General features: G+C 37.6%; 1 protein-coding gene across 2 annotated transcripts in view; it reads right to left on the bottom strand.

Moving 5' to 3' along the window:
- LOC128862994 (S phase cyclin A-associated protein in the endoplasmic reticulum) overlaps positions 1 to 12,427 on the bottom strand; it is a 148,428-nt gene that overhangs the window by 110,141 nt on the left and 25,860 nt on the right. The gene's annotated exons all lie outside the window — the stretch shown is intronic.

The following is a 12,427-nucleotide window of genomic DNA, read 5'->3' as shown; positions in this document are numbered from 1 at the left end:
TTCAGCAAACTTGGCTCCACATCCTCCCATAAATTTAATGTGGCATTTAATAATGTCACGCGGTATGTATATGGGATTGGTAGATATGATCATATCTCTGCCTGGCGAACAAGTTTACTAGGTTGTTGCCTTAACAGTTATTTGTCTGCTAGAAATTGCATATTTATGTGCAAACTTACATTAATCAAGTCACCTCCCTACCTGAAAGAGAAGTTGACACCAGTAAGGTCTCGCAGACACAACAAATTCATCGTTCCAACATTTATTTTATTTAGTCTTGGGTCTTAGGAGGATAAGGAAGAACGATTTGGTGATAGTGTCAGCAATTTTTATTTTAGTTGTGTTTTTTTTTTTTTTAATTTAAAATAGTGTTTTTCTTAATAATCTGTCGATTTAATGGCGTCGAGACAAAGCAAGATAATCTTATAAAAAAAACGCTTAGTTACTTCGCATTTTATAAGCAACGGTCAAAAAGGCAGTAAAATGGATTTTTAGCTGTACGGCAGAAAAGCAAAATATGCACAAACAACTGCAGTGAAAAGAAGCATCAAGCAATATGAAAAAAAGGAGCCATTTATCGAATTCTATTGAAATAGAAACAAGCACGTACAGCAGACCTTGTGGGAGGTCTCATTAAAATAATAAACCTGAAAGTGGAAATACCTCAGAAAAGCGCCAATGTAACGCGAAGAATTAAGTGCAACAAAAGTTACACAAACCTCATTGGTTTGTCCAAAGAAAGTTAGCAGAATATTCGTTGGTCTGATGAACTTCAAATTTACAATTTTAGCACAGAGCGAGGCGTTCAGCAACTTATAAGGACTGCCAATGAGCAAAAGGAGCCAACAGCATTTCCGTATGAGAGCTTCGCCCAGCATACACGGCACCAAATGTGACTAAAAAATTGTGGCATGAACAAAAAGTGTCGATCCATCGAACAGTGATGAATTATGCCAACTTATGAAGACTTCTTGAAACATATCTACTACTGTCTTCCGTCTGCCAAAACTGCCCAGATGATTTCATTTTGAATGCTTATTTTTTAATGTTGAATTACACTGTGCAACAAATCCAGGTTAGCAAAACTTAGGTCCATTTTGAGAGTGGCGGGTGAAAATAGAGGCGAAATTAGAAGACCCGTATCGCGCCGTTTTTTTATGTTAGTTCGAATTTTTTTTTAATCGGCCTTCGAAGTTCGAAATCGGAGCAAAATTGTTTATATGGTTTTTTGGCTATAACTCGTCGACTAATTGATATTTTTTCAATCTGTAAAAGCCAAATTATTGCTAGAGACCTGTGAAACAATTATATTACAATTTTTGAAAAAATTGATTTCGAAAATTTTTGTGATACTTATGAAACAATATACTGAAAATCGGCATTTGACTGCAAACTTCGAAGGCCGATTAAAAAAAAATTCGAACTAACATAAAAAAACGGCGCGATACGGGCCTTCTAATTTCGCCTCTATTTTCACCCGCCACTCTCAGAATGGACCTAATTTTTGCTAACCTGAATTTGTTCCACAGTGTTATTTAATGCTGAAGAAAATGTTTTGCTTTGAAAACATTAAACGAGAAAGTGAAATTATTAGCGATACACAAAAATGTAAAAAAAAGAGATAACCTAACCGTTTTAGACGAAGCTGATTTTTTCCTCCCGGTAGAGATTTGCGGTACCACTGCGCTTGGTATTTTTTGAGCTGTGTGTGCATTCAAAAAAATAGGTATTTGGAACAAATTTTAAAAGTGCCAAATTCAAATACAGATTGGAGAGCACAAAGAAGATGGCGCAAACACTATGGTTTTAGTAAGTCAATGTTTACACACTTTTCCGTTACGGGCTATTCAACTGCGCCACCCATTTAATGGCAGCCAATTTGTATTTTTATGCACAGTTTTTCGTTTTTTTTTTTTTTTGTGCCTTTGGAAATATTCCTTAAAAAGCGCACAAATACAATCACTCACATCTGCGTAACTAAAATTTTTATTTGAAAACAAAATAAACCAGCATTTTTGCTATTATTTGGTCAGCGCGCCTTATTGTTATGACAAAATTATTCAATTTGTTATTTACGCTTTCAAGCAACGTCCTCCTATTGTGATTTTGTACACTACGTGCAAACGAATTTCATTACAAAAGGCGCTGTAATTTTCTAGGCTTTGTTCGCTGCGGACTGAAGACTGAAAGGAGGAAAGAAAAACTGAATGAGAAAATAAGGGAACAACTTAAACAGAAAAATGTTATTGAACTGAAAAGAAAATATGCTTATTGACTTCAATAAAGTAAGAGAATAAATTGAATAAAACCGAATTTCTTTTCTGCAATCCAAAAAAAAACAAAAAAAAAAACTTGACACACATATTTTTGAGGACTAAAACGCGATGTGCTGGTACGTAGGAGAAAAATAAAGATTCTAATAATACCAATGACAAACGCCCTGCAAAGCAGTAGGACAAGTATGAAACATTAAAATATAAAAAAGTGGAAAATATTATTTGTTTAAATTGGTTTAAAACTGTTTTATGACCGATTTTTAGTTCCTGAGCGATGCTACGACTACTAACATGTCGGTCAACTTCGATTATTTCTGTGATTTTATTCACATTTTCGACGACGGACCTACCTGAGCGAGAGGCATATTTAACATCAAAAATGCCTGAATGAATTCTACGGAACCAAAATTCCACGAAATTAGTTGTTAGAGTATCGGCTCCACAACCACCATTCGCAATTTCAGCGGCCTGGCTTGCATTTTCGCCTTTATCAAAGAAAAACTGTAAAATCTACCAAATTTTCTCTTTGTTGACACCCTGTAACTCACAACTAAATGGAACTAACAAAAAACAGCAAAATAATTTTTTTAATGTGAAATGCCACCTTGGCAACGAGCTTAAATTTTCAATTGCCTGATCGATACTTTACGAGATATCGATGACTACAGCCATTTACCGAGAAAAATAATGGATTTCTTTCTTCTGTTTCTGCCTCATTTTTCCAAAAATATATTGAAACATGAAAATAAAGAAACTTCAAAGCCACAGGCTGTCTGGTTGCCGAATTAGGTTTTAAATTCAAATTTCTCCATAAGTGCTGAGCGCATGAGCGGCGAGTGCACCACGTTAGCTTCGTTATTCGTGCGGGTTATTTGGTCACAATGTGGCAGTGGACGGGTGAACAACGTGCGTTCGCAATCGAAGCATATTTCAAGGCCAATGGTTCGTGTGCAACTGCTCGTCGTAGATTTGGTTCACCTTGCAAAGTTTGATTCGTTCATGGGTGCGAACATTCCGAGCAACAAGCAGCCCTCGTGCGGGGCCCAACCGGACATCGAAAACAGATGAAAATATTGAACTCGTCGCTACAAATTTGTGCCATAATCCCCAACAGTCTATGTGCAAGAGACTGGCTGCCTTGGGATTTCAAGATATTGTTGCGCGAGAAATCTTAGACTTCAAAAAACATAATTCAAAATTGAAATCATACAAGCGCTTGATTACAATTTGCGTAAAAATGTCTGCGATACAAGGTTGGATCGAATTCGTGTACGGTTAACACTATCTGGGAGATTTCGTTTAGGTTAGCTTAGGTTTGGGAGCCCCATCGCACATAGAAACAGCGATGCCACTTAGACCACGAAATGGATCCGTTGTGAGCCGCAGGGCTGGGCTACATTTCCCTTTCCATATTGAACCATCGTGAGCGTTTGACAAAGCGTAAAAGGTTGTTGATACCTAAAGTGTATAGATTATCTATATTCGTTAAAAAGTAGGACCTTAAATATCGATTCCTGCTTCTGGCTAGAGCCGGGTATGTGCAAAAAAGGTGTTGAATTGTTTCCAACTCCTCATTTCTGCAGCTAGGAAGGAAATCATGCATGTAAACGCCTAATCTCCTTGCATGATTTCCTATGAGACAATGTCCTGTTAGGCCCCCTACTAAAGTCCTAATTAGAAGTCTACTCAATTTTATAATATCCGTGGACAGACGTAGATTTAGCCTTGGCCATGTGTGCCTAGCAATTTCACAGGTATTGGCACTAATCCATCTTTGATTTACAGAACTGATTAGTGCGTCCATAAAAAGAAGCTTAAAGTTGCGAGAGGTACCCCCATAAAATTATTTATGTTTGGCATACAGGCACCTTCTCTTGCAAGTTGGTCAGCCCTACAGTTCCCTGGTATATCTCTGCGGCCTGGAACCCAACATAAGGTAATACGATATTTTTTAGCCATCTCATTAAGAGATTGACGGCGACAATGGAAGACACTCCTTAATGTTATTTGGAATGCATACAGGGTCCGTAGAGGAGCTTGGCTGTCTGAATCTGTTGATGATATTCTGTTTATCTCTAAGGCTTCCGCTACATTAAGGCACTACACTGATCCAGTAGTTTAAAGGATTGACTGATAGAAAGCTCTTTGCAATATAACCCTGATCCTACACCGGTGTCCATTTTAGATCCGTGTAGATCTTAACGAGTGTGTTGGGTGATGGATCTTCTTCAAGCCATTCCAGTCTAGAACGGATTTTCATTAAGAAATTCCATTGGGACAGTCTTCCATTGTGAGCTCGCTCTGAGCCTTAAAGCGGAACAGGCCCCTGAGTATTTGCAGAAGAAGGGGAGTGCTGAGGTCCATTTTCATTTAAATGGCAGCGTAAATAAGCAAAATTGCCACATCCACTTCACAGTCCCAAAGTGACGGTTTTGTGAGCATTGCCAAGCAATGTAATAATTTGATCATTTTTTTTTTTTTTTTTGAAAATCGTCGAGGTCAAGCAATTTCTGTGGACGGTGTCTCATATAGGCGCATGCTGAATGATTATTCCCTGCCAATAATAACAGATCATTTTTTCTTCAATACACACAAGATGGCGCTTTGCAAGATGGTTTCAGCAAGATGGTGTCACGCCGCGCACTGCCACAAAGACCATGGCGATGCTTCGTGATTGCTTCCCTAACAAAGTGATAAACCATTTCGGTGTCATATCCTTGCTACCCTTGCTCGCCCGTTGGCTAAACTTGGCTAGTGCTGAGAGACCTCACGTTTGACGCAATTCAGGGATAAAAAAAACATATTCTACCTCTGGGAACTCCTGGACTGTCTGTCATCGGTCTTTTCATTAACAAGAATGTGACAATGCCCACCCAATATCCGGCTAATTCATGGTAACGTAACGCCGGCGACTAAATCCAGCTCGAGTCCGTATCGCTGATTAGCTATCCAAAAATATAGCAATACCAGTCACGCGCTATTCCGAGGATTTGCCTCCCAAATGGCAAAGAGTTCCCACTAAATCATGCTTGTTGTTGCTGTAGCATCGTAAAATATTCACCATACATTTTTGGAAGCAGCATTCCAAAAGGCACTCGATGAGACTGGTAATCGACTAAATTTCTCGATGTGAATGGACTCCAGTGGTTACTCCAGAGTTCATTTAGGAGCCTTCGGTGAAGTTAGATGCTACGCTAGACAGCATAGGGTGCACAATAGATCAATATGGTTCGCTACCGAAAACCTTTATAAAGGGAACGTCTTGCAAACTAACCAATATGTAAATTATTTCATTACCTTTTTTTCATTTCATTAAAAAAACTGCTATACTTCTAAAAACAACACCCGTTAATTAGAAAATATACGCTTCCAAAATGTGGAAATTTTCTTGGAAAAAAAGAAATCTGTTGAAGTGTTGAAGAAGACGCCGAAATGTCGATTCGTCGTCGTCCGCTACTTGTTGGTCTTTGTCCTTCGACTACGTGGAATTTTTTACGTAAGAATCCTGGCTTACATGGCTATAAAATACAGCTCGTACAAGAGCTCAGCTAAGATTTCGCTCATGACCATCGCTTGCGTCACATTTTTGCTGTTTGGGCTCCTTTAGACTTATTATTCAGTTCTATTGGAAAAATTAGTCGAATATTTAATTGAACGAATGGGTCATGTAACTCGTAGTCGCGACGGGCATATACCGGATATCATTTTCAAAAATAGATGCCATGAAATGATCTACCAGATTATCAGATTATAATAAAAAAAAGTGCGTGTAGCGTAGTACACATAACAGAAGTGAAACTTTCAAGGCAGACAAAGAAAGAGGGGGAGTCCCAAGAGAGAATGAGAGAAAGAGAGAGAGAGAATATATATCTAAATAAATTCAGAACATTTTCAGAGAATACAAATAGACAAAATTTACAAAAACGGGAGAAGGGTCGACCGATGTAGGTAAACGCCGGACACAAACCGTGGCAACAACGCGCACTACTTCGAGCGTTTATCACCCGCACAAACGCAGCGATTCCAGGACCACAGCAACGGCACCGCAATTGCCGCAAGGCAATACCACAAGCACTAGCCAGGAAACGGAAATAAGCGCCAAAAAGTAGGCACCAAAAACAAACGCCAAAAAATTGGGACCAAAAAACGCCCCAAACAGTAGGCACCAAGGAAATATAACGCCAAAAAGTAGGCATCAAAAATATATTTCCTACAAGTTTGCGCCAACAAACAAGTGCCAAAAAGTAGGCAGTGATATTTCTCACTAGAAATTAGCAACCACAAGAAAAAAATCAGGAAAGTAGCCTAAAGTGTATCTAAGATATATACAAGGTATAGCTCTCTCTCTCCTTTTCCTCTACGTTACATCTTTTTTCTCTCTCGCGGAACGAAAATGCCCAAAATGTTGCATGGCCTTAAAATTTTACTCTCCATTTTCGCTCGTCCATCGACGTCTAAGAAGTTTCACTTCAAAAATTCATTCCAACAATATTTCTGTTTTTTATTACCATCTTAAGTTCTTAAGCTCTAAAAAAAAACACCCGATGCATGCGTATTTATTTCAACAAAATATATAAATTTAAGTATCATCCACCAGCAAAACAGCAATAGCTGAAATTCGATACGGCTACTCAAAGGGTGGTTCGGTATAATTAATTTATTGCTCCTTAATAATCATTGGTACACAGATCAAAGTTGCGGGCTTTAGTTTGTCCTTTAGATATGCTGTGCTCTGTTTTTTACTATCCTAGCAGACCTTCTTACGTTTTTATATTCATAAAGAAAATTGAATTAGCTCACACCTATCGCGTGCCAAATTATCATTATTTGTATAAAATTAATGATTAAAACATGATTGAAATATTTACCGCACAAAAATATTAAGGCTCGAAAAATAAGGGTTGCTGCAATTGAGCAGAATTGTAATAAGTGGCAATATGATAAATTGTAGGAAGGCTTTGAGTATGAAGGATGCAAGAGAGGGGTTGTTGTTACAAAGCAAAAAAATATTAATAAGGTTAAATAATAGAAAAAATGCATACTTAAAAAATGATTACCAGCAAAAATTAATTAAAATATTTTAACTGCATTCCTTATGGCATAATTAAATTCAACCTCTCTAAAGGTCAACCGTATAAAAGTACGAAAATGGAGTTGGATAGCCCACACACTGCGAAAGGATGCAACGAAAGTCCATCGACAAGCTCTTGATTGGAAAGCCGCAAGATAGGCCGACCTAAGACTACAGGGAGAAGGCGCTACATCAAAGAAGCCGATTAATGAGGGAAATCGTGGAGCGAACTAAAGTTGCTAGCCAAAAACAGGACCAGGTTGAAATGCTTTATTGGGGCCCTATACTCCAATAATGATGATGAATCTAAAACAAACACTTCTGGACATTAAAAACACGAATCAGATTTCATAGCAAAATCCCTACTGCTCGTGCTACCGTAAGGTCAAATAGAGATAGAGTCCATAACCTTACAGTAAGCATCGTTTGACGATAAAGACAGAATAGATGAAAAGCAGAAGATTGGCAAGCCAATTAATATTTACGATCGAGTCGAATATTTTTGGTTTTATATCCACATTTGGACGCATCAAGTTCTGCAGCAAAGAACGACTGCTCGGACTACTGTAAACTCAAAGAGAGAGTGGCTTTAAAATTACAGTAAGCTTCTTCTGGTGGATACAGAGAGAATAGAGGAAACCTAGTTCGCCTTCTAGGAAATATTTATGTAAGTTGGATAGAACAATAGGTAACTTCTGAACCCTGGGATCTCGCTAAAGATCTGAGACCTAATTTCATTCATTAAAGCCTAAAACAACTGACAAAGAACTTATAAATCCCCGAATTAAATTCAGCAACAAATTGGCCAAACCAGTAGATCGTTAAATATATAAAATTTGAAAATTAGCAGAGAACGAAGAGCCACTGCTCTGTGGTTGCCCAAAACGCCTTCAGCATCCCTTACGAGCACTAACAGCTCAGCCATTCGACTATAAAAGTGTTTTAATATTTACCTGGTTGGGTATGTACAAAAAAAATGTTAATGGATGTATCATCCTCCTTAAGAGAAAGCCGCCACCCTACCCCAATAGACAGGCCTTACCGGAGAGTAGTCTAATGTCAGCCCTACATAACGATTCAATGGATAACTGAATAGCTTCGTCTATCTGAGATCCCTATTGTGCCGCAGTGGATACCTCGTTCTAGTAAATTGTAAATTGAATAGCTCCAGTGAATTGTACATTTGGAAGATGACCAGTTAAGCCTATAGAATGGTTTTGGTTCATCACGAGAGTCTTCATGCTGACGAAGGTCGAGATTGCTGGCACTCAAGCCTGAATCACGGTGACACCTCTACGAATTACAAAGGAAAGTTTGGCGTTTGATTCATATATACCTGCTACTCATCCAACCTTAACACAACCCTGTTCTAAGTTTTTCAAAACTTCTCGATCTTTGTATTTCATGCGGAAACACTCACCGCCAGTCAGCTTTTGCCCGCCCAAAAGAGATTTCCACTCAAAAGAGGGTAACTTCTTCCGATAGAAAAATATGTCCGATCAAGGGAAGTGTCCGACTAACAGAGTTGTCCATTGGGAGAGGTTGCACTGTAAATATGCAAAGCTTCATCAGTTTAGTGAGTTCTCTTTAACTCCTTGAACGACAGTTCAGCCAGTGGCTGTAGTCTGTTTATTTAACTGTAGTTTAGCGATTTTTTAATATTTTCACCCATGAAACGACGAAAGCTGTAACAATTGTAACAATTGGGCAGAAGATAGCATCACGAGAATGGCACTGGACTGGAACCCGCAAGAGAGCAGAGGTCGCGGTCGACCAAAAAACACTTGGAGAAGGTCGATGCTCCCGAGAGAAGTGAACAAGGAAAAAAACACAAGCCTTATGTCGCAAAAATAGTCAAATTAAGGTAAGGTTTATATTTTCTTATGAACAGTAAAAGAGCAGTTTCTTTCGTGTTTTCACTGAGATCCTCCTAGGCCAACCACGCGAACCAAAGATAATGGAAAACCCCATCTTAGCAAGCAAATACATTGGCGCATCGCTCTTGCCAAAATGTAAAAGATCTCATCCAACGGGCACAACTTACAAATTTATATGCATACATTCACATTCATAATTTAATAATAAAAAAAAATATAACAAACATAAATTAGAAGGAAAACATGAAATTCTTGTAAATGTAAAGAAATTACGCTTTTAATCAAACAAATAGCATTACGAAATTTTCGGCCCAACATTGAAAGTTTTTCAATTTTATTTGCTAACTAAATTTGTTATGAAGCAAGACAGCTATTCGCATAGCAGCAAAAATAACAGCAACGACAACAAAAGTGATAACAAAGAAAAACATAAAACTTCAAAGACATTTATTACGACTAAAAATGCAAAGTGAAATTTAATATTCATAAACAAAAAATATGCGCCATGAAATAGTGCACAGAAAAACTGTGGAAAGTAGCTTGAAGCTTCAAGTTTCAAGTTTAGCACAAAAGCGTCGAAATTTGCTTTGAGAAATAACTGAATAACCGAATGAAATAAAATCGTATTCTAGTCAAAACTTTACTGGCAACCAAAAGACAAAGTGGACGCCGGAAGGACGTGCGTTGTTGGGGAGCTGCTGCTATAAACAAAAGGCTCAAACCATATCAATGGTCGCCCCACCCACTCCCCTGCTTGGGAGTCTATGACCAAATCGTATTGTTGGGCAAATAAAAGCGCAACAAAATGCCTGCCTTCCATCAGTCCCGCTGGTGTGGTACAGTAAATTTAATCTAGTTACCAAAACAAAAATCTCAGCTACAAAACAACAACAAAAATAGTTGAATGGCAGCAAGAAGCAGCAGCTCAAAATATATAGTATTTCCAAAGCAATGCAACAATGCAGTGGTGCGAAATATACAGTAAACGACAAATAGCTGGAGTATAAAATATTTTAAAGAAATTTAAAGGAATTTTTTTTTATGAAATTTGAAGAAATGTATTTTTAAATAAATTTAAAGTAATGTTTTTTAGAAAAAGTACAGCCATATCTGCACAACGATTAATTATTTTATTTTCGTCAAACTTTTTTTTTAACGTATATATCCGGCCAAGAACTGTCGCTTTCAAAAATATATGGGGAATATTTTATTTTATTATTGTACAATAACAATAACAACCGTAACGCTTAGCATTATTTTATCACAATTTCGTTGGTTTTCCTGAAGTTTTACTGCGTTACGAGGATATGAAAAAACTTGACGCTTTCTGGGCAATATCAAATAATTTTTTGGCAAATAAGAATATTTCAGATAATTCGGCATAGTATTTTAATTAATTTAATATATATTCATAGGGTCTTTCAAAAGAAATGCTTAGATGTCTGTGGTGAATAATTCCTAGACGGCAACTTTTTATGTTATCTTGACTTCAAAGTGTAAGGATCCGTAAAATCGGAAGCAAAATGCCGAATGAAGGCAAGTGTAGAATATGATTTGGCGATGGCAAAATTCAAATTACTAAGAAACTGAAAAGTGGAGTCAAATATCACTGTGGAACAAATTCAGGTTAGCAAAAATTAGGTCCATTCTGAGAGTGGCGGGTGAAAATAGAGGCGAAATTAGAAGACCCGTATCGCGCCGTTTTTTTATGTTAGTTCGAATTCGCCACTCTCAGAATGGACCTAATTTTTGCTAACCTGAATTTGTTCCACAGTGTATTACTCCCAAATCAGTAATTTCATTAAGAGTATTTAGACGCGAATTCTTTATAAAATATGAGGTAGAGATGAAAAGCTTTGACTTAGAAAACGGAGAAAATGGCATATGAGAGCATATCATAATGTTTAGTTGAAGTAGACTCCTCCTCTCACACCATGCCACGACGTTGTTGAGGCCTGATTGAAGGTTGTATGAATCAGAAAGGCTTAGTACAGTTTTAAAAATTTGTAAGTCGTCTGCATATAAAAGAAACTCAGAGAAATGGAAACATTCAGATATGCCATTAATAAAAATTACAAAGAACAAAGGGCTCAAAATGCTGACCTTCGGGAAACCGGAAGAGGCAATAAAAGGATAAGAAGAAGATACATTATCGACAACCACTACACATTCACAATTGAAAAGGTACGACTTTATGCATTTAAGGAAAATAGAGTGAAACCCAAAACTTATTAGTTTTGAGATTAGAGTTGAGTGGCAGACTTTCTGGAAAGCCTTGGAAATTACCGTATAAACAGCATCAACTTGAAGGCTCTTATTGAATAGTGAAACCTGAAAGAGTCTAAATTATTAATTGTTTTATTTTAAAACAATATCCAGGCGGCCACCACAGCTAAATGGATTGGTGCATGACTACCATTCGAAAGTATGTAGGTTCGAATCTAGGTGGAACACCAATATTAAGAAAAAGTTTTTTTTCTAATAGCGGTCGCTCTCGGCAGGCAATGGCAAACCTCCGAGTGTATTTCTGCCATGAAAAAGCTCCTCACAAAAATATCTGCCGTTCGGAGTCGGCTTGAAGTTGTAGGTCCCTCCATTTGTGGAACAACTTCAAGGCGCACATCACAAATAGGAGGAGGAGCTCGGCCAAACACCCAAAAAGGGTGTACGCGCCAATTATATATATATATATATATATATATATATATATATATGTATATATTGGTTATGTGAAAACTACAGCACTTTGGGTTTTTTGAATCTTAACTGGACAGCCATTTTTAACTCAGAGATAACCTAATATTGTCCTACGTAGAAGTTGGTTGTGGTCCGATATAAAAAATAAGAATTAAGCAAGCATTAAAATGCACTATACTTTTAACGCTGACTGTATACATTTGAGCATGTGCGTGTATGTGTGTTGTTTTGCATGTACTACAGTAATAGTAGTAGCCTGTAGCGAGAAGTGGCTGCATAAAATGAAACTTTGTCCAATTAAAAGTAAACAAAAATTTAATTACGTATCCAAAGTACCAACACAACTGCAAAATGCAAAGGCAAACCAGCATACCAACAAGAACAACAACACGGTTTTAAAACTCCCGCACAGTATCCACTGTCCTATGCATGTACACAGGCGTTGTTGTAGTACACAATGGCAAAAAGCCAAAGCCATAGTCAGTCAGCCAGTCAGTTAAGCAACT

Source organism: Anastrepha ludens, chromosome 5 (genome assembly GCF_028408465.1).
Source record: "Anastrepha ludens isolate Willacy chromosome 5, idAnaLude1.1, whole genome shotgun sequence".
NCBI lineage: Eukaryota > Metazoa > Arthropoda > Insecta > Diptera > Tephritidae > Anastrepha > Anastrepha ludens.
Note: the sequence above shows the minus strand (reverse complement) of the source record. Positions and strands in the feature narration are given on the sequence as shown.